Source organism: Anolis carolinensis, unplaced genomic scaffold (assembly GCF_035594765.1).
Source record: "Anolis carolinensis isolate JA03-04 unplaced genomic scaffold, rAnoCar3.1.pri scaffold_12, whole genome shotgun sequence".
NCBI classification, from domain to species: Eukaryota; Metazoa; Chordata; class Lepidosauria; order Squamata; family Dactyloidae; genus Anolis; species Anolis carolinensis.
This window is the reverse complement of record NW_026943823.1, coordinates 7,799,110-7,823,345: the sequence shown is the minus strand read 5'-3', so window position 1 is coordinate 7,823,345 and position 24,236 is coordinate 7,799,110. Positions and strand designations below refer to the sequence as shown.

General features: G+C 43.8%; 1 protein-coding gene across 1 annotated transcript in view; it reads right to left on the bottom strand.

The window, feature by feature from the left end:
* mid2 (midline 2) overlaps positions 1 to 24,236 on the bottom strand; it is a 232,568-nt gene that overhangs the window by 189,619 nt on the left and 18,713 nt on the right. The window lies entirely within an intron of this gene.

Here is a 24,236-nt window from a genome sequence, read left to right as displayed (position 1 = left end):
AATCTTAACTGTGCATGCGTACGCACACACAGCAGGTAGCATACTTTGCAGTTACAAGGACCTCCCCTTACAACGTTCCACTGGTATTTTATTTCACATCATCTCCAAGCAGTCATCAGGTAGCGGAAAGAGTTGTCCCTTAATAACACTGACTAGTTAGGGAGGTAAAAGAAACATGCATACCTGCAATGCCAAAACAGGTGAATGAATTTGACATCCGGGAGTTACAATTCAGCCATAGTGAGAAAACACTGAACCCAGCCAACATCAGATCTCGACCAAACCTTGCACACAGACCCAACATGGCCAACTAACACGGTTTTGGGGTGAATGCCCTGGGAATCTGGGAGTTGTAGTTCACCCTTATCCAGAGAATATTGAACCCAGCAGATGATAGATCTCAACCAAATTTGGCACACAGACCCAACATGGCCAACACGGTTTCGGGTGAATGCCCTGGGAATCTGGGAGTTGTAGTTCACCCTTATCCATAGAATACTGAACCCAGCAGATGACAGATCTCGACCAAATTTGGCACACAGACCCAACATGGCCAACTGTGATTACTAACACGGTTTCGGGGTGAATGCCCTGGGAATCTGGGAGTTGTAGTTCACCCTTATCCAGAGAATACTGAACCCAGCAGATGACGGATCTCGACCAAATTTGGCACGGAGACCCAACATGGCCAACTGTGAATATTAACACGGTTTCGGGGTGAATGCCCTGGGAATCTGGGAGTTGTAGTTCACTCTTATCCAGAGACTACTGAATGCAGCAGATGACGTATCTCAACCAAATTTGGCACGCAGACCTAGCATGGCCAACTGTGATTACTAACACGGTTTCGGGGTGGATGCCCTGGGAATCTGGGAGTTGTAGTTCACCCTTATCCAGAGAATACTGAACCCAGCAGATGACAGATCTCGACCAAATTTGGCACGGAGATCCAACATGCCCAACCGAGAATACTGGGGGCCTTTTGGGAGGATTGGTCCAAGATTTTTGGGAATTGTAGTCCACCCACATCCTTATGCAATTTTTAATGGGAGCATTCCTAATAAACAAAAGCAAAGACTGAGCTTTTTTTCCTAAGAAATAGCATAACATATGACCAAACTGATATTGCCTCAAACCCAAAAACAAACAACGCCCTTCTCAAATAACCCAGGCACCACTGGGTACCCAAGCTAGTTTTAAATAAATTGCACGGATGGTGAAGTTGATCTCTGAGCAACATCCCTGGCAGAGAATGAAAAAGCCACTTCTTTGAACTACAATTCTCAGAATTGCCCAGATATTGCGGGCAGCTGCTTTCCCCAGATCTGATCACTGGGAGGTTTCCCTGAATCTTGCAATCTCAAATTCCACATCTGCTCTAAAAATCTACAAACCAATTGCATGTCCCCAAATTATATACTCAGATTAGCTGTGCCCAGCCACGCGTTGCTGTGGCGTTGTCTGGTGGTGTCTGTATTTTATAGGCAGTGTGGAAGAGGCCTAAGTGAGGCCTAACTCTGCCTGTCCCCTGGGCTGCGTGGGTTGCTAGGACACCAAGTGGGCAGAGCTTAGCCTTCTAACTGGCAGCAATTGGATAAAAACAATTATTCCTCTCTCTCTAGTTAGGACTTTATTTTTCTTTTCTTTTTGTTGTATCAACCTAGAGGCATGGATGAGGGGTTGTGCTGTCAATTTTCGAGGTTGTGGGGTGTTTAGTTTTGTTGTTTTGTCGATCGCCAGGATTCCATCACTCTTTTATATATATAGATGAACTAAAAGTCCATGCAGTCAATGATAACCATCAATAACATAGTGATACAACAAGGAATGGCACTGAATCTTCCACTGCGAATGTTCTCATTCAACAATGTTCTCATCCAACAAGCTGCACTTGACAATAGCCATGGTTTGACAATGAGAGTGACAAGTCATGGTTAAGTACAGGCAGAAGTGAATCTCCTCCTTGCAGCTCCACCAGAGAGGAGGGAATATGTTTAACCAAGGCTCACTGAAGCACATTAGATCAGAACTTAGAAGGATTACTTTTTAGGAGTACAACCTCCAGAAGTCCTCAGCAAACACGATCACAATGTCTAGGGGATTCCGGACATTGTAGTCCAAAAATATCTCTTCTAAACTAAATAAATCCCAAATAAACCCAAAAACAAGCATTGCTTATTATACCAAAAAAGGAGGGAATGAATTTCCTCCCTTCCTCTCACAGCCTGCTGTGCAGGTGAGATAAGGCCCAATGACAGACCACGTTTGGTCCACCGCCAAGCCTTTCCCTCTGCTGAGCAAACATGAAAGGTAGCTGGCTGCAAAGCAATCCTTCCCAACACATTCCGATGTGAAGCCAATTCCAGAAACACATCCGTCCGCACGTTTAACTGCCTATCGCTCCTCCTCTGATGGCTAGAAATGAAGTTTTGTTTTTTAAAAGCCATGATTCTCCCTGAAATGAATTCTGTCGCAACCGAATACCTACTTCAAGGAATGTTGCTATTAATACGTTAATAAGACTTCAACTATTATGGGCCCTTGCCCAGCTCCACAAGCATGTGTATAATAACCTGCCAACTGCGTGGTGACAACACTCCATGAATCTGCTGAATTGGGTAGCATTTCCCAGGAGCTCATGCCAAATAATGTAAAGTAACGTAAAGGTAAAGGTTTTCCCTGACATTAAGTCTAGTCATATCCGACTGGGGGTTGGTGCTCATCTCCATTTCTATTTATTTATTTATTTACAGCATTTATATTCCGCCCTTCTCACCCCGAAGGGGACTCAGGGCGGATCACATTACACATATAGGCAAACATTCAATGCCTTTTAACATAGGACAAAGACAAACAACATAGCACCGAGCGGGCCTCGAACTTATGACCTTCTGGTCAGTGATTCATTGCAGTTAATTGCACTGGTTTGCTCTCCCGTCTGCTCCACAGCCCCGAAGAGCCGGCGTTGTCCATAGACATCTCCAAGGCCATGTGGCCAGCATGACTGCATGGAGTGCCGTTACCTTCCCACAGAATTAGTACCTATTGATCTACTCACATTTGCATGTTTTCGAACTGCTAGCTTGGAAGAAGCTGAGGCTAATAGTGGGAGCTCACTCTACTCTCCAGATTCGAACTGCTGACTTTTTGGTCAGAAAGTTCAGCAGCTTAGCAGTTTAACCCGCTGCGCCACCACAGGCTCCCTGTAGTCTTTAAGGTACAATATTATATGTTCCAGGACCCACTGGATTGTTTTTAAGATTGGGAGGGTCAGCACTTATAGGCACCATTACTACATTTTTGCCTACCTGCAGGTACTTACAGTATCACGGAAAACTCAAGACTCGTGCGTTTGGTGGAATTTACTCCCAAGTGAGTGTGCATAGGGCAGATTGCAGGGAGTCTTAATCAGTTCTGGGAAATCTCAATGACAATCACTGTCTTAATATTTCTTAGTGATGGATCAGTTAGTATATTTCTGATTGATAATGTCTAAGGAGGTTCAATTATCTAAAAGTCTTGGTGGTCCAGTTATCTCATTTTGGGAGTGGGGCGTAGGCTGAGTCTAGACTCAAGCCTTCCCTTCCCTGTTCTAGGATCCATGACACATCCTTAAAGTCTGAGATAGGAACTGAGTGCCCTATTCTATTGAGAACAGTCTTCTACAATCATACCTCCACATTGGTGGTTTTGACTGATGTGGATTTGATTACTGATGGATTTGATTACAGATGCAATCTCTAGGAATTTTTCGGTCCTCCAGTGCGATCTTTGGTCATGCTGGAGGACTTAGAAATTCCTAGAGAAGTGTTCTTTTAGCTAAAAAAAATAGCAATTTCTATATCTGCGGTTTTTCATTTTCATGGGTATCCTGTGCCTCAAACCCTAGCAGATGTGAAGACATGGATTTATTTGAGAAGAGTCCTCTCTCCCGTCTGAAATGCTATCCAGTCCAAAACCAATAGTAAAGGTAAAGGTTTCCCCTGACGTTAAGTCCAGTCGTGTCCGACTCTGGGGGTTGGTGCTCATTTCCATTTCTAAGCCAAAGAGCCGGCGTTGTCCGTAGACACCTCCTAGGTCATGTGGTCGGCATGACTACATGGAGTGCCGTTACCTTCCTGACGGAGCGGTACCTATTGATCTACTCACATTTGCATGTTTTCGAACTGCTGGGTTGGCAGAAGTTGGACCTAACAGTGGGCGCTCACTCCGCTCCCCGGATTCGAACCTGTGACCTTTCGGTCTCCAAGTTCAGCAGCTCAGCGCTTTAACACACTGCGCCACCAGAAGCTCCAAGACCAATAGTGCCCACCAAAAGCAACAGATGCAGTACATGCCTAAAGTATTTGGGAAGCAAATATTAATCAGCACCTGGCTGTTAATTGTTATTATATCAGCTTCAATTCATGACCAGGGTTTGAATTCCCATCTGGCCTTGGAGACCTTGGGCAACTCCATTTCTATCATCTTCAGAAGAAGTCAAAAGCAAACCCACTCTGGAAAAAGCCTAACAAGAAAACTCAGTATCGCCATGTGTCAGAAATGACTTGAAGGCACACAACAACCGGGAAATTGAGACTAGTATATGCTCCATAGTTCTTCTGGTTTAAACTATTTTATACATAAGCTCAAAGAAGTGAAGTTACTTTTTAAAACAGAACTGTAACTAAAATGTTTCAGGGAACCTTGGAACTATAACCATAATGACCAAGGCTTAAAAACTATCCTGGCCAGGGATCGATCTATGGAGGGCATCTTTGCACATCTACTACATCTGTCTTGCTTGGAGGACGCGCTGTGCACTTTCATTCCAAGGCTGGCTTTGATGTCTGGAATTGATGCGGCAAACTGAATAGCTGATTAGATTAAAATCTGCTCTGTTGACAGTAATTAATTCCCCATATCTCAAAATGCTAAAATATTAACCAGACTTACAAGGCAGCGGGATACGACATGCACCTGCATCAACCATGGCAAAAAGCTCTGCACCAAGATGCTCCAGGAAAAAATGATTCTTATCATCATCATTTATGGATATTTTTTATATAGTACCATCTCTGTAAGGGGCGCTTCACAAGTACAAGAACAGCAGTTCCCTGCCCTTAGGCTTACAATTAAAAACATGGCACAAAAGGTAATGGGATGGAACTGGGAGAAGGATTAATTTCAGTGTCTTCTTTTCTCCTCGTCCCTCCAAACTGGGCAGTGGCAGTTGGGATGGAGGATGGACCTTTCGTCTGCTTCTGAGCCTAGGCATGATGGAACTAAGCCTGCCTTTACTTCTCTCCCTTGAAGGCATGGGCAGTGGCAGTTTGGATAGATGGGACTTTCATCTGTTTCTGAGCCTAGGAATGATGGAAGTGGGCCTGCCTCTAGTTCTCTCCCTTGAAGGCATGGGCCATGGCAGTTGGGATGGTTGGGCCTTTCATCTGCTTCTGAACCTCGGCATGATGGAGCTGAGCCTGCCTCTACTTCTCTCCCATGAAGGCATGGGCAGTGGCAGTCGGGATGGTTGGGCCTTTCATCTGCTTCTGAGCTTAGGCATGATGGAAGTGGACCTGCCTCTACTTCTCTCCCATGAAGGCATGGGCACTGGCAGTTGGGATGGATGGGACTTTCATCTGTTTCTGAGCCTAGGAATGATGGAAGTGGGCCTGCCTCTAGTTCTCTCCCTTGAAGGCATGGGCCATGGCAGTTGGGATGGTTGGGCCTTTCATCTGCTTCTGAACCTCGGCATGATGGAGCTGAGCCTGCCTCTACTTCTCTCCCATGAAGGCATGGGCAGTGGCAGTCGGGATGGTTGGGCCTTTCATCTGCTTCTGAGCCTAGGCATGATGGAAGTGGACCTGCCTCTACTTCTCTCCCATGAAGGCATGGGCACTGGCAGTTGGGATGGATGGGACTTTCATCTGCTTCTGAGCCTCGGCATGATGGAAGTGGACCTGCCTCTACTTCACTTCCTTGAAGGTATGGGCAGTGGCAGCTGGGATGGAGGATAGGTCTTTCATCTGTTTCTGAGCCTAGGCATGATGGAGCTGGGCCTGCCTCAACTTCTCTTCCTTGAAGGCATGGGCAGTGGCAGCTGGGATGGAGGATGTCTTTCATCTCCTTCTGAGCTTAGGCATGATGGAAGTGGGCCTGCCTCTACTTCACTTCCTTGAAGGCATGTGCAGTGGGATGGAAGATAGGTCTTTCATCTGCTTCTGAGCCTCGGCATGATGGAGTTGGACCTGCTTCTACTTCTCTCCTTTGAAGGCATGGGCAGTGGCAGTTTGGATAGATGGGACTTTCATCTGTTTCTGAGCCTAGGAATGATGGAAGTGGACCTGCCTCTACTTCTCTCCCTTGAAGATATGGACAGTGGCAGTTCGGATGGATGGGACTTTCATCTGCTTTTGAGTCTTGGCATGATGGAAGTGGACCTGCCTCTACTTCTCTCCCTTGAAGGCATGGGCAGTGGCAGCTGGGATGGAGGGTAGGTCTTTCATCTGCTTCTGAGCCTAGGCATGATGGAAGTGGGCCTGCCTCTACTTCTCTCCCTTGAAGGCATGGGCAGTGGCAGCTGGGATGGAAGATAGGTCTTTCATCTGCTTCTGAGCCTAGGCATGATGGAAGTGGGCCTGCCTCTACTTCTCTCCCTTGAAGGCATGGGCAGTGGCAGCTGGGATGGAAGATAGGTCTTTCATCTGCTTCTGAGCCTAGGCATGATGGAAGTGGGCCTGCCTCTACTTCTCTCCCTTGAAGGCATGGGCAGTGGCAGCTGGGATGGAAGATAGGTCTTTCATCTGCTTCTGAGCTTAGGCATGATGGAAGTGGGCCTGCCTCTACTTCTCTCCCTTGAAGGCATGGGCAGTGGCAGCTGGGATGGAAGATAGGTCTTTCATCTGCTTCTGAGCCTAGGCATGATGGAAGTGGGCCTGCCTCTACTTCTCTCCCTTGAAGGCATGGGCAGTGGCAGCTGGGATGGAAGATAGGTCTTTCATCTGCTTCTGAGCCTAGGCATGATGGAAGTGGGCCTGCCTCTACTTCTCTCCCTTGAAGGCATGGGCAGTCGCAGTTGGGATGGTTGGGCCTTTCATCTGCTTCTGAGCTTAGGCATGATGGAAGTGGACCTGCCTCTACTTCTCTCCCTTGAAGGCATGGGCAGTGGCAGCTGGGATGGAAGATAGGTCTTTCATCTGCTTCTGAGCTTAGGCATGATGGAAGTGGGCCTGCCTCTACTTCTCTCCCTTGAAGGCATGGGCAGTGGCAGCTGGGATGGAAGATAGGTCTTTCATCTGCTTCTGAGCTTAGGCATGATGGAAGTGGGCCTGCCTCTACTTCTCTCCCTTGAAGGCATGGGCAGTGGCAGCTGGGATGGAAGATAGGTCTTTCATCTGCTTCTGAGCTTAGGCATGATGGAAGTGGGCCTGCCTCTACTTCTCTCCCTTGAAGGCATGGGCAGTGGCAGCTGGGATGGAAGATAGGTCTTTCATCTGCTTCTGAGCCTAGGCATGATGGAAGTGGGCCTGCCTCTACTTCTCTCCCTTGAAGGCATGGGCAGTGGCAGCTGGGATGGAAGATAGGTCTTTCATCTGCTTCTGAGCCTAGGCATGATGGAAGTGGGCCTGCCTCTACTTCTCTCCCTTGAAGGCATGGGCAGTCGCAGTTGGGATGGTTGGGCCTTTCATCTGCTTCTGAGCTTAGGCATGATGGAAGTGGACCTGCCTCTACTTCTCTCCCTTGAAGGCATGGGCAGTGGCAGCTGGGATGGAGGATAGGTCTTTCATCTGCTTCTGAGCCTAGGCATGATGGAAGTGGGCCTGCCTCTACTTCTCTCCCTTGAAGGCATGGGCAGTGGCAGTTGGGATGGTTGGGCCTTTCATCTGCTTCTGAGCCTAGGCATGATGGAAGTGGACCTGCCTCTACTTCTCTCCCTTGAAGGCATGGGCAGTGGCAGCTGGGATGGAGGATAGGTCTTTCATCTGCTTCTGAGCCTAGGCATGATGGAAGTGGGCCTGCCTCTACTTCTCTCCCTTGAAGGCATGGGCAGTGGCAGTTGGGATGGTTGGGCCTTTCATCTGCTTCTGAGCTTAGGCATGATGGAAGTGGACCTGCCTCTACTTCTCTCCCTTGAAGGCATGGGCAGTGGCAGTCGGGATGGTTGGGACTTTCATCTGCTTCTGAGCTTAGGCATGATGGAGCTTGGCCTGCCTCTACTTCTCTCCCTCGAAGATATGGACAATAGCAGTTGGGACGGTTGGGACTTTCATCTGTTTCTGACCCTAGGCATGATGGAGTTGGGCCTGCCTTTACTTCTCTCCCTTGAAGGCATGAGCAGTGGCATTTGGGATGGAAAATAGGTCTTTCATCTGCTTCTGAGCCTAGGCATGATGGAAGTGGACCTGCCTCTACTTCTCTCCCTTGAAGATTTGGACAGTGGCAGTTCGGATGGATGGGACTTTCATCTGCTTCTGAGCTGAGGCATGATGGAGCTGGGCCTGCCTCTGCTTCTCTCCCTTGAAGGCATGGGCAGTGGCAGCTGGGATGGAAGGAGGACCTTTCATCTTCCTAAAGCAGCAGCCAAGCAACTGTACTGATTATGGACTGTAACATCCTACACGGCTTACACCCAAGATTTCTATCAGGACACATTATTGTGTCACATGAACATAACAAGATAACTATGTGTCCATGTGAAATAAGTAATAAATAATATATTTTAAATATATAAGTGAAAGGTTTTAATGAGATATATTGTGTCCCCATAGGTTTCATTAGAATTTATGTATGTGTCCATATCTCTTATAAGAGGTTGGTTTAACCTCTAGTTTGCTAGTAAAATTGAATGACTGTGTTGCGCAAGTGTGTCACCAACATGAAATGTTTGGAAAGCTCTGGTCTTCTGACCCTTCTAACCCTTCCACATCACCCAAGCAATGTAGGATTTCTGACAGAATGCATTTCCCAGGCAGTGGCCAATACATTCCCAAAGTTTCTTTGCCTGCGGCTGATTTCATGACCTCGCCAACCCAACGGAGGAGATGGGAAAGTAGGACAGAGACTGTTGGCACACTACAAATACTAACACTGCTTCACCCTAACAAGCAAACAAACAAGAGACTTTTGCAAAAGACTCTTGCCAAAAATAAGAAATGCTTATCAATAGATATAAATGCAAAATGCAGCCTGCATATCACTGCACACGACAGCATCTGCTTCCACGCTTCTGTGCTGACTCCAGATTTTCCAGTTTGAATCAGCTGTCCTCAAGGGACCCATCATAAGCTTTCATATGCTCTGGAAGTCTACATCAGCAGCTGATCAGTTTAACGCTCCCTGTTTTTCATCCTTCATTTGCATCCATTTGCAGGCAAGGTGACTTCCCTTCCTACCAAGTGCATAGCACCTACCTGTGTATACAGGCTGACAATATTGCCATTCTGGGTTTCTAAAGTTCTGTGGATATCGCAGACTAGCAAAATGACTGATTATTGTCTCCTGCAACAAATTAAACCCGAGCTCTCACTGGAAACAAAGGCGAGAAAACTGAGGTTATCATACCGGGGCCGGGGCCAGGCTGTGGCACAGGCTGTTGAGCAACCAGCTGCAGCCAGCTGCAATGAATCACTCTGACCAGGAGGTCATGAGTTCAAGGCCAGCTCGGAGCCCCGTGTTTGTCTTGTCTTTGTTCTATGTTAAGGCATTGAATGTTTGCCTTATATGTATTACACATACATCCGCCCTGAGTCCCCTACAGGGTGAGAAGGGCGGAATATAAATACTGTAAATAAATACTGTAGATAAATAATAAATAAATACCTTGGACATAACATGAGAGTAATGCTTGGAAAATAGGAAGATTGTGTTACCTGCGGCTAGACTCCCAGGGAAACCATAGCCCTGGGTATGAGGGTCTCTGACTCAAAGGATCACTATGTACTGAAGCTGATTTGACTGCAACTAACAACAAATTGCCAGGGGAATTCCAGACAGCAAACAATCAAGTGCCAGTCAACACGTCCCAAACAAAGGATGCCTCCAGGCAACAACGGCCAGGCTACCTCTATGCAACTGCCCTCACTAATTGACCTTGCAACTGCAAGGCCACTCAATGCTAATCAAACTTGCTAACTGCAACATTCACACTTGCTTCAGACAGACAATAAAGACTTTAATAATACAGTAGAGTCTCACTTATCCAAGACTCGCTTAGCCAACGTTCTGGATTATCCAACGCATTTTTGTAGTCAATGTTTTCAATTTATCGTGATATTTTGGTGCTAAATTCATAAATACAGTAATCACTACATAGCATTACTGCGTATTGAACTACTTTTTCTGCCAAATTTGTTGTCTAACATGATGTTTTGGTGCTTCATTTCTAAAATCATAACCTAATTTGATGTTTAATAGGCTTTTCCTTAATGCCTCCTTATTATCCAACATATTTGCTTATGCAATATTCTGCCAGCCCGTTTATGTTGGATAAGTGAGACTCGACTGTAAATACTTTATTTATAGTCTGCCCTCTCTCCCTGAAGGGACTCAGAGCGGTGTTCTTTCTCCCAACCTGTACACTCCAGAGATATATATACACTCCACTTGCCTCATTTCCAGCAGACCTCTGAACAAACTTCTAAGGATGCTTGCCACAAATGCAGGTGAAACGTCAGGAGAGAATGCTACCAGAAAACTCATGCAACCCAATGGTCTGTGGCGCAGCTGGTTAGTAGCCAGGTGCAATAAATCACTACATGAGTTCGAAGCCAGCCCGGGTCAGAGTAAGCTCCCGACCATTAATAGTCTAGCTTACTGTTGATCTATGCAGCCCAAAAGACAGTTGCATCTGTCAAGTAGGAAATTTAGGTACCGCTTTACACGGGGAGGCCAATTTAACTAATTCCCAACACCATAAAACCTCCAGCAACGTGCGGAAGAATGAGGAAGTACTCCATCAAGGACTCGGTGTCACAAGTGGACGGTGAAGTGGCAGCTCCCCCGTGGCCAGAATCGAGCATACCCTCATGAAGCCAGAAGCTGGAAAATGTTAAATTGCCTCTGTGTCTTTCTTTATATGTCATATGTCTAATGGCATTGAATGTTTGTCATGTATATGCACATTGTGATCCGCCCTGAGTCCAGGGTGAGAAGGGCGGAATATAAATACTGTAAATAATAAATAATAATAAAATTATCTCTACTTTCATTGCACTATTGCAAGCCACTCTCTTGCTGCCGAAGCCGCTTTGAGTCTCCTTGTGGAGAGAAAAGGTGGGGCATAAATAAACATAAAATCATTAATAAACATACGATTCTATGATTCTATGAGTAGTAGTAGTAGTAGTAGTAGTAGTAGTGATGCCCAAACTAAGCAAACTTCCTTTTTGAAGGCCTGTATAGCTCCTTCTCTTTCAACCTCAATCTAGAATGAAGTATATGAGATGTATAAATCTGCTTATTTGATTTTCATGTGCAATAATTTCAGGTTTTTTCACTATTGTCCATTCTCTCCCCTCCACATTTTGAACACTAATTTGTACAATGCAGTCCTTTTGTTTTCCAGAAGTTGTTTGCATTTTGTACAAAATACAGTTTTTTGGACACAAAAGTGACAGGTTGGTGCAAATCCCATGTTTTGCCCAAAAAGCAACAGCAAGAAAACAACCTCATAGTAGTTAATCATGTTTTTGACATAAGGATGATTTGCTTTTCAAGGATGAGAAAACTGGCAAGCATTCTTTACATTCCTAAGATACATTCCAAATTTTGTTTTTTCGTTTGGCTCAACAGTCAACACCCTGCCTGTATTTTCGAACAAAGATGTTGAGGGGGAGGAAAGAAATCCTGGTTCTAACACATTTTAATTATAAGCTTCTTTGGAGGCTTCACCCAGGACTGGTAGATGTATAAAAAAAAACTGCCTGTTGCCAGAAATCAGCGGGACACAAAAAGGAAACAAAGCAAAACAAAACATGACATATAAAAACACAGCTTCCGCAACGCAACTACTCTCCGAGGAAATATCTCAATACATCCAGCCAAAGCTTCTACATTTTGTTACAACCAATTCAGCCCCCACCCAAAAACACACATTTTCAATACCCTGGTTTTAGTCCAAATATCTTTAGAGCAATCTTTCTCAAACTATATAGAAGAAAGCATTTCTTCTCCTACTATGATGGGGTCTCCCGGGAACTATTTGTGTTCATTGGCCACAATTGGTTTTTTCCTTCCTGGAAGCTTTCCAAAGACATGAAGCATATGGTTCAGCAACTGGCACTGCTCCACGGATCCTACTTTGAGTAGCATTGCTTTAGACAGAGAAATTATGAACTTCCCCAATTTGTTTCTCCCATCAACACCTTGAGGTGGGTCAAAGGGTAGAGGATCCCACCATCATCCAGTGACTTCACAAGTCAGTCCAGACCCATACCTTAGTTTCTCTAGTCTAACCATTTGTGGAAATGTAAATAATAATAATAATAATAATAATAATAATAATAATAATAATCCAGCATGTCTACCTTGTTTGCTGTGTCATACAACATTGTTGTGTCAATAATAATAATAATAATAATAATAATAATAATAATCTGAAGCTGTATGGGAAAACGCAAACTGAAATCCAGTCCCTGACCAACACTGTCCGAATTTTTAGCACTGATATCAACATGGAGTTTGGTTTGGACAAATGTTCGACAGTGGCATTGAAGAAGGGAAAAATCATTGAAAATGATGGCATAAATATGCCCAATGGCCAAACAATAAAGTGTCACCAGCCAGAGGCCTATAAATATCTGGGCATACTACAGCTGGACAATATCAAGCATGAACATGTGAAAACTGTGGTCAGCAAAGAATACACACAAAGGGTCAGAAAAATTCTCAAAAGCAAGCTCAATGGAGGCAACACCATCAAGGCCATAAACACCTGGGCCATACCTGTCATAAGATATACTGCTGGCATTATAAACTGGACACAGATGGAACTGGACAATCTGGACAGAAAAACAAGAAAACTCATGACCATTCATCATTCACTGCACCCTCGCAGTGATGTTGACCGGCTATATCTGCCTAGAAGATCAGGGGGCAGAGGACTCTTACAAGTCAAACAAGCAGTCAAAGAAGAAGAACATGCCCTGGCAGAATATGTAAAGCAAAGTGAAGAACCTGCCTTGATTGAAGTCAAAAATCAGAAACTCCTCAAAGCACAGCAGACAAAAAACCAGTACAAGAAAACCGCACTACAAACTAGAGCTGACAGCTGGCACAACAAAACACTGCATGGAAAGTCCCTTGACAAAATTGAAGGAAAAGCTGATAAGGAGAAGACCTGGCTCTGGCTCACGAATGGGACCCTGAAGAAGGAGACAGAAGGCCTGATCCTTGCAGCCCAGGAGCAAGCCATCAGAACAAAGGCCATTAAAGCCAAGATCGAAAAATCAGGTGATGACCCAAAATGCAGACTTTGCAAGGAAACCGACGAAACCATTGATCATATCCTCAGCTGCTGTAAGGAAATTGTACAGACAGACTACAAACAGAGGCACAACTATGTGGCCCAAATGATTCATTGGAACTTATGCCTCAAGTACCACCTCCCAGCAGCAAAGAACTGGTGGGATCACAAACCTGCAAAAGTATTGGAAAATGAGCACGCAAAGATAATGTGGGACTTCCGGATCCAGACTGACAAAGTTCTGGAACACAACACACCAGACATCACAGTTGTGGAAAAGAAAAAGGGTTGGATCATTGATGTTGCCATCCCAGGTGACAGTCGCATTGACGAAAAACAACAGGAAAAACTCAGCCGCTATCGGGACCTCAAGATTGAACTGCAAAGACTCTGGCAGAAACCAGTGCAGGTGGTCCCGGTGGTGATGGGCACACTGGGTGCCGTGCCAAAAGATCTCAGCCGGCATTTGGAAACAATAGACATTGACAAAATTACAATCTGCCAACTGGAAAAGGCCACCCTACTGGTATCTGTGCACATCATCCAAAAATACATCACACAGTCCTAGACAGTTGGGAAGTGTTCGACCTGTGATTTTGTGATACAAAATCCAGCATATCTATCTTGTTTGCTGTGTCATAATAAAATAATAATATCTACTACTACTACTACTACTACTTTATTTTTATACCCCACTTCCATCTCCCCAAAGGGACTCGGGGCGGTTAACATGGGGCCAAGCCCAGATAATCACACCAAAACAGGATAAAATACACACATCATACAAAATAGACAAAATAAAACACAATTTTCCACAACGACATAATAAAATAGCAGAAAACTAGGATAACGTAAGATAAAAGTAAAGGTTTTCCTTTAAGTCCATTCTTGTCCGATTCTGGGGGTTGGTGTTCATCTCCATTTCTAAGCCCAAGAGCCGGCGTTGCCCATAGACACCTCCAAGGTCATGTCACCATTACCTTCCAATTCTCTCACTTCAGAAGCAACTTGCAGTTTCTCAAGTCACTCCTGACACGAAAAAAAAAAATCTTTCTGCCGGATCAATGCCTATTGCTCTACTCACATTTGCATGTTAGGTTGGTAGAAGCTGGGGCTAATAGGGGGAGCTCACCCCACTCCCCTGATTCGAACCTGGCAACCTTTCTGTCAGCACGTTCAGAAGCTCAGCAGTTTAATCCACTGCGCCACTGACATTATGTCCAATCTATATATATAAAAGAGTGATGGCATCACGGCAGTGGACAAAACAACAAAAGTAAACACCCCACAACCTCGAAAATTGACAGCACAACCCCTCATCCATGCCTCTAGGTTGATACAACAAAAAGAAAAGAAAAATAAGGTCCTAATTAGAGGGAGAGGAATAATTGTTTTTATCCAATTGCTGCCAGTTAGAAGGCTAAGCTCCGCTCACTTGGTCTCCTAGCAACCCACTCAGCCCAGGGGACCCTTTACCTTAACTATCACCAATTCCTCAATACTTTATTTCCCATACCACTATACTTTGCCACAGCAACGCGTGGCCGGGCACAGCTAGTGACATAATAAAATAACAGAAAACAGGGATAACATAGTAAAACATAATTTAGAAACAGAAGCCAGGGTTAGACAAGAGCAAGCGGGGCCAAAGTGTGAAGGGTGTATGTTGTAAACCCAATGGGTGAGGTAGATTGGTAAAGTGCTGCGTTTAAGAAAATAATAATAATAATAATAATAATAATAATAATAATCTATTATTATTAATAATAATCTTGGGCTTGGCCCCATGTTAGCTGCCCTGAGTCCCTTCGGGGAGATGGAGGCGGGAAAAATAGATTATTATATTATTATTATTATTATTATTATTATTATTATTATTATTATTATGATACAGCAAACAAGATAGATATGCTGGATTTCGTATCACAAAATCACAAGTCGAACACTTCCCAAGTGTCTAGGACTGTGTGATGTATTTTCGGATGATGCATTCAGATCCCAGTAGGGTGGCCTTTTGCAGTTGGCAGATCGTGATTTTGTCAATGTCTATTGTTTCCAAATGCCGGCTGAGATCTTTTGGCACTTGGAAACAATAGACATTGACAAAATCACGATCTGCCAACTGCAAAAGGCCACCCTACTGGGATCTGTACGCATCATCCGAAAATACATCAAACAGTCCTAGACACTTGGGAAGTGTTCGACTTGTGATTTTGTGATACGAAATCCAGCATATCTATCTTGTTTTCTGTATTATTATAATAATAATAATAATAATAATAATAATAATAATAATAATAATAATAATAATCTATTTTTCTATCCCTCCATCTTTCCGAAGGGACTCAGGGCAACTAACATGGGTCCAAGCCCAAGGCTTGGGAGTGGGTTGAAGATGAAATTATTTCTGGTTAATGGAGCAGAATGGAGTACGTAAATGCCCTAATGAAAACACTTGGTGTTTCTATTTCATGCCTATGAAGCATATGAAGCCTCTCTTTTCCTTGGCAAACAGAAAAGCATCACTTTCTGTGGACTGCTGCAGAGATTTAGCAACGTAACTTTAATTAAAACTGGCTCCGTTTGCATCCCTGTATTCGATTTCTGCTATGATTCCAGGATGGATATTGCATCTTGCTGTAATAAGCAATTGTCACAGCCTTTGACTGGAACAGTAAAACACCCTGAGCGCTCTAATCTCGGCACATAAGCTCTCAATCTGCAACAGATGTCAAGACCCAAGAGGTGTGACTGACTTTGCTTCTTCGACATCACTTTTTGTTCCAGAATATGCAACATCCCTAGTTGGATTATCATTAAAAAAATAACCTAAATCAGTACATGAAAATATAAAGAGCGTTCCCTTGGCGGCTCGTTCTCTGAGAGAAAGAAAAATCAAGAAAGAACCGAGAAAGAAAAATCCATGCACAGTGTTCTGAGGGTTGAAGAGAGAGGATGGTGACTCCAAGGTGAACCTTATGACGAAGAGAGTGTGCCTGACCCAAAGTCACGTACAGTAGAGTCTCACTTATCTAACACTCGCTTATCCAACATTCTGGATTATCCAACGCATTTTTGTAGTCAATGTTTTCAATACATCGTGATATTTTGGTGCTAAATTCGTAAATACAGTAATTACTACATAGCATTACTGCATATTGAACTACTTTTTCTGTCAAATTTGTTGTATAACATGATGTTCTGGTGCTTAATTTGTAAAATCATAACCTAATTTGGTGTTTAATAGGCTTCTCCTTACTCTCTCCTTATTATCCAACATATTCGCTTATCCAACGTTCTGCCGGCCCGTTTATGTTGGATAAGTGAGACTCTACTGTAATGGGTTTCCATGGCTGAGTGAGGGCTCGAACCCCGGTCCAGAGTACTAGTCCAGTGCTCAAACCACTGCACTATGCTAGCTTTCTTGCAAAATCCTAACCTAAACAAAACATATTTTATCGAGTGGCAAAGTCAGTGAATGGATAAGCTTTAGGGCAAGCAGACTGCTGTTGCAGCAGATTCCGTGCATCAGCAAAAGGATGCACTTTAAGTTATTTTCCACCTCTTTGATTCTAAGAATTTCCCAGAGCAGAGAATGTCATAATCTGGCCAGTGTCACAAAGGTCTTCCCTTCTTGTTCTTGCAGATCTGATTTCCACCAAAGGTGAGCAAAAGGAAGGAATCAGGGAACTCTGGCACATCAGTTCTCCAAGGCTACAACACCCTAGGACAGTGATGGCCAACCTATGACACGCGTGTCAGCACTGACACGCCTAGCCATTTTTGCTGACACGCTGCCGCATACAGATTGTTTGGATGACTGTCTTTTGTGGCCAAATTTGGTGTGATTTGGTCCAGTGGTTTTGTTGTTTACTCCATGGGAATTATGCACATTACACATATATATACAGTAGAGTCTCACTTATCCAACATAAACAGGCCAGCAGAATGTTGAATAAGCAAATATGTTGGATAATAAGGACGGATTAAGAAAAAGCCTATTAAACATCAAATTAGGTTATGATTTTACAAATTAAGCACCAAAACATCATGTTATACAACAAATTTGACAGAAATTCATAAATACAGTAATTACTACATAGCATTACTGCGTATTGAACTAAACACCAAAATATCACAATGTATTGAAAACATTGACTACAAAAATCTGTTGGATAATCCAGAACGTTGGATAAGCAAGTGTTGGATAAGTGAGACTCTACTGTGTGTGTGTGTGTGTGTGTATAATCATTCTATTATTATTCTATTATTATTATTGTAGTATATTATTATATTATTACTATTTTATTATTATTATATTATTCACTAGCTGTGCCCAGCCACGCATTGCTGTGGCAAAGTATGGTGGTATGGGAAATAAAGTATTGAGGAATTGGTGGTAGTTAAGGTAAAGTGTAAAGGTTTTCTCCTGACATTAAGTCCATTCTAAATGAGTTATATAGCTGTGTGGAAGGGCCTTGAGTCTACACTGCCATATAATCCAGTTAAAATCAGATAATCTGTATTTTATAGGCAGTGTGGAAGAGGCCTAAGTGAGGCCTAACTCTGCCTGTCCCCTGGGCTGAGTGGGTTGCTAGGAGACCAAGTGGGCGGAGCTTAGCCTTCTGACTGGCAGCAATTGGATAAAAACAATTATTCCTCTCCCTCTAATTAGGACTTTATTTTTCTTTTCTTTTTGTTGTATGAACGTAGAGGCATGGATGAAGGGTTGTGCTGCCAGGTTTAGTGCTTCTGGGATGTGTAGTTTTGTTGTTTTGTCCTAGGCAGAAATTTCATTACCCTTTTATATATATATATAGATTATTCATGACTACATTGAAACTACAATAGAGAGAAATCATCGTGGAAACTGCAAGAGGTACCATAGATTGTTGTACATGGAAGTAATAGTAGTAAATAGTTTTTGATTTATTAAATACAGCTATATATTGCAATTATATATTTTTGTTATTTAAACTATATATATTGTGAAACCTGCTGAACAAAAGGTCAGTGGTTTGAATCTGGGGAGCAGGGTGAGCTCCCACTGTTAGCCCCTGCTTCTGACACTTGGGAAGTCTTCGACTTGTGATACGAAATCCAGCATATCTATCTTGTTTGCTGTGTCAGACTATGTCGTTGTGTCAATAATAATAATAATAATAATAATAATAATAATAATAATACACTTTATTTATATTCCACTTCATCTCCCCAGAGGGACTCACAGCAGATTACAGAATACACATATAAGGCAAACATTCAGTGCCTTTTTAAACAGTAAACAACAATGACATATAATACACAGACAAAAGTAAGGCTTTCCCTTTCATCTCTGGCATCTGGAGGTGATGCTCAGCTTCAGCCATGGGGTCCCCATCTATACTGCCATATAATCCAGTTTCTGAATCCAGACTATTTGTGTTGAACTGGATTATATGGTAGTTTTTTTTGTGTCCGGAGGAATTTGAGAAACTGCAAGTCACTTCTGGTGTGAGAGAATTGGCTGTCTGCAAGGATGTTGCCCTGGGGACATTACCCAGATGTTTTGATGTTTTATCATCCTTGTGGGAAGCTTCTCTCATGTCCCCATGTGGAGCTGGAGCTGTCAGAGGGAGCTCATCCACACTATTCCCAGATTCGAACTGGCAACCTTTAGGCCAGCAACCCAACTTACAGGTTGGCAGTCCTGCCAGCACAAGAGTTTAATCCAGTTCAGGAGCCGTGGTGGGTTAAGCCCTTGTGCCGGCTGGACTGCTGACCTAAAGGATGGGTTACTGATTTGAAGGTTGCTGGTTTGAATCAATGAGACAGGGTGAGCTCCCATCTGTCAGCTCTAGCTTCCCATGTGGGGACATGAGATAAGGATCCCAGCAGGATGGTAACAAATCTGGACGTCCCCTGGGCAACGTCTCTGTAGATGGCCAATTTTCTCACACCAGAAGCGACTAGCAGTATGTTCTCAAGTTGCTTCTGACAGGATAAAAAGAAATCCAGTTCAAAGCAGACAGTCTGGATTCAAAAACTGGATTATATGGCAGTGAAGATCCAGCCTGAGCGAAAGGGATCAGAAAGTGCCACCTTCCCGTTTCTCTTGCCTGACCTGACCTGCCCCAGTGAATCATAGCATAACAGAAAATAATCCATGAATAATCAAATATGCCAAAATTAACCCCACAAATGTGAAGGTGCAAGTGCAGTCTAAACGAGCCACATAAGCAGGAAAACAAGCACGGTTAGGCATGTGGGCAACTAGCCTTGGCATTGGGCGACAGGACCTGATAAGGCCTCTTCCAACAAATTGGGCGCAGCAGGAGTTTAAAAAGAAAGCTACATGTAACAGGTTCAGGCCTGAGAAAATAAACAAGCTCTTATCCGGAAAGGACTGGCAAGCGAGGTAAACAGGTACCAACAGGAGCCAAGGTGCCTCCCTGCGAAGGAGCAAGATTAAATCGTTAAAAACTTTCCCCAGAAGAAATCTCTCCGGCATGTTCACAATGGTTTAAGATGCAAGGAAGGAGACGTCGCACAATTTTTAGTGGCTGAGACGAATCAGAAGCCCCTCCAAGCATTCCAAGCATCTTCTTATGCACGCATCCCACATAAACCAGGATTTCAGATTTGTCAGCCAAGGCAAGAAGAAAGTGTTTCTCCATTTTGTCGGAGAGAAAAGCAGCAAAGCAAAACAAGCCAACTTCAAGGGAAGTGGGGTGCGGTGTGGGGAACGTCGCAAATGAAGTCAGAAGATGCTTTCTGGGGGGCAGAAAGGAGTCCACGCCAGCAGCGGAGCCAGACATTCCCGCCTTGCAGCACAGGCCAACTTGGCTCTGCAAGTGGAATTCCTCCCAGCCCGTTCTCTGAAATGTGTGCGCAAGGCAGGCCTCGGCACGTCAAAGGCAACAAGGCGAGGGCTTGGGTGAGTCACCATCGCGGGGCACTAAGCGGCAGCCATGGCCCCAAACGGCCCCCTCCGCCAACTGAGCTCACATTCTGGCACCAAAACGTTGCAGAGGGAAGAAGGAGCCCCAGGCTTCGGAGGTATGAAGATTCTGGATGCAGGAACATGCCGGGGAAAGGAAACCCAATCAGGCAGCCCTTGAGGAAATCAATGAAAGGGAAGAGCACTTCACAGCCTTGGCCAGAATGAGGTTCTGCTGTTTACAGATCCAATTTACATTAAGGCAGGGGTCCCCAAACTAAGGCCCGCGGGCCGGATGCGGCCCTCCAAGGCCATTGACCTGGCCCCTGTCCTAAACTTTAGACTTAGAGTTGACCTCAGTCTACCTGGTCTTTGGAGGTCTCTTTACTTACTAATGGCCTTATGAGATTGTCTAGATGGTCTTTGAAGGTCTCTTTGCTTAGCTACGGCCTTAGGAAACCATCTAGATGGCTTTTGGGGGCCCCTTTCCTTACCTATGGTCCTATGAGACCATCTAGATGGACTTTGAGGAACTTTAGACTTAGAGTTGACCTCAGTCTACCTGGTCTTTGGAGGTCTCTTTACTTACTAATGGCCTTATGAGATTGTCTAGATGGTCTTTGAAGGTCTCTTTGCTTAGCTACGGCCTTAGGAAACCATCTAGATGGCTTTTGGGGGCCCCTTTCCTTACCTATGGTCCTATGAGACCATCTAGATGGACTTTGAGGAACTTTAGACTTAGAGTTGACCTCAGTCTACCTGGTCTTTGGAGGTCTCTTTACTTACTAATGGCCTTATGAGATTGTCTAGATGGTCTTTGAAGGTCTCTTTGCTTAGCTACGGCCTTAGGAAACCATCTAGATGGCTTTTGGGGGCCCCTTTCCTTACCTATGGTCCTATGAGACCATCTAGATGGACTTTGAGGAACTTTACACTTAGGGTTGACCTAAGTCTACCTGATCTTTGGAGGTCTCTTTACTTACTCATGGCCTTATGAGATTGTCTAGATGGTCTTCGAAGGTCTCTTTGCTTAGCTACGGCCTTAGTAGACCATCTAGATGGCTTTTGGGGGGCCCTTTCCTTACCTATGGTCCTATGAGACCATCTAGATGGATTTTGAGGAACTTTACACTTAGAGTTGACCTCAGTCTACCTGGTCTTTGGAGGTCTCTTTACTTACTAATGGCCTTATGAGATTGTCTAGATGGCCTTTGAAGGCCTCTTTGCTTAGCTACGGCCTTTTGGGGGCCCCTTTCCTTACCTATGGTCCTATGAGACCATCTAGATGGACTTTGAGGAACTTTACACTTAGGGTTGACCTAAGTCTACCTGATCTTTGGAGGTCTCTTTACTTACTTATGGCCTTATGAGATTGTCTAGATGGCCTTTGAAGGCCTCTTTGCTTAGCTACGGCCTTATGAGACCATCTAGATGGACTTTGAGGGTCCCTTTCCTTACCTATGGTTTTAGGAGATTGTTTAGATGGCCTTTGAGGGCCCCTTTCCTTATCTATGGTCTTCTGATGGCCTGATGAGATCATCTAGATGGCCTTTGAGTGTCCCTTTCCTTACTGATGGTCTTATGAGACCATCTAAATGGTCTTTGGAGGTCTCTTTGCTTACCGATGGTCTTATGAGATCATCTAGATCAGGGGTCCCCAAACTAAGGCCCTCCAAGGTCCTTGACCTGGCCTCTGTCCTAAACTTTAGACTTAGGGTTGACCTAAGTCTGAAATGACTTGAAGGCACACAACAACAACAATCCTAATTTTGGACTATTTCATCCTAGTCCGGCTCCCCAACAGTCTGAAGGACTGTGAATCGGCCCTCCACTTAAAAAGTTTGAGGACCCCTGCATTAAGGGAAAGAAAGAAGTGGAAAAGCAACATGGGCAAGCATTTGCGAGGCTTTCAGGTGCATGGGCAGAAACAAAACACTCTCAGGCAGGATGGGTGATGCTTGGCTCGACAACAGTCCATGTGAAAAAGAATTTGGCATCTTAGTGGACAACAAGTTGAACGCAAGCCAACAATGTGATACAGCAGATTAAATTAAATACAGGCAGCCCTCAAGTTACGAACAAGATAGGTTCTGTAGGTTAAGGTAAAAGTTTTCCCCTGTCGTTAAGTCCAGTCATGTCTGACTCTGGGGGTTGGTGCTCATCCCCATTTCTAAGCCGAAGAGCCAGCGTTGTCCGTAGACTCCTCCAAGGTCATGGGGCCGGCATCACTGCATGGAGCGCCGTTACCTTCCTGCCGGAGCAGTACCTATTGATCTACTCACATTGGCATGTTTTTGAACTGCTAGGTTGGCAGGAGCTGGAGCTAACAGCGGGCGCTCACGCCGCTCCGGGGGTTTGAACCTGGGACCTTTCGGTCTCCAGCTCAGTGCTTTAGTTCTGTAGGTTTATTATTTAGCTGAATTTGTTTGTAAATTTAAAATGTAACTCCAGATATAGATAGATAGAGATAGATGGATAGATAGATAGATAGATAGATAGATAGATAGATAGATAGATAGATAGATAGATACACACTTACTTTGGATAGCATAAGGTAAAGGTAAAGGTTTTCCGCTGACATTAAGTCTAGTCTGGGGGTTGGTGCTCATCTCCATTTCTAAGCTGAAGATCTTCCTTGGAAGCTTTTAAACAGAGGCTGGATGGCCATCTGTCGGGGGTGCTTTGATTGTGCTTTTCCTGCATGGCAGGCGGTTGGACTTGATGGCCCATGCGGTCTCTTTCAACTCTATGATTCTATGAAATGTAATGGCTAATCTTTTTTGCAGCTCACACACTCTTTCAGGTTATCAATGGCATATCATATCTATATGTATTTATTTATAATATGTTTTATGAATACTGATGTAAGTTAATAATTTTTTAACTGATTTATATTGCACTGTATAATTTTTATATATGTGTTTTTTTATTGTAAGCCGCCTTGAGTCCCCTGTTGGGTGAGAAGGGCGGGATATAAATATTGTAATAAATAAATAAATAATATTTTAAATATGAATGCTACATTTAGAAGTACGAGGAGGTGCAATCAAAAAGAATGTGTGTGTATGTATCTATATATATAAAAGGGTAATGAAATTTCGGCCTAGGACAAAACAACAAAACTACACATCCCAGAAACACTAAACGTGGCAGCACAACCCCTCATCCATGCCTCTACGTTCATACAGCAAAAAGCTCCAGAAAACGGCCAGGCTTTGAGACTGCAAGGCTATTCACTGCTATTCCACCTGGCCAACAAAGGATTCCCATAAGCCACAGCAACGCGTGGGCCTGAATATATTGCACAAGATTGCCTTAGCCTAAAATGATACATTTTAATATATTGGGTTTATGGTTCCCGTCCCCTTGATCTGGTCATGTAAGTGTTATTTATTGTTATATTTGTATTATTTTACTTTGTTTAATAATGTGTTATTACATTGTTATGTAATGTTTGTGTTGCTTTTATGACTGTAAACCGCCTGAGTCCCATCCAGGAGATAGGGCAGTATATAAATACAGTTATTATTATTATTATTATTATTATTATTATTATTATTATTATTATTATAACGCATGGCCGGGCAAAGCTAGAATATACGCCTACCTGTATTTTATAATGTGTTTATGAATACTGATGTAAGTTAATAATTTTTTAACTGATTTATATGGCACTGTATAATTTTTATATATGCGTTTTACTGTAAGCCGCCCTGAGTCCCCTGTTGGGTGAGAAGGGCGGGATATAAATATTGTAATAAATAAATAAATTTTATATATATACACATATATATACACATACATACTAGCTGTGCCCGGCCACGCGTTGCTGTGGCAAAGTCTGGTGGTATGGGAAATAAAGTATTGAGGAAT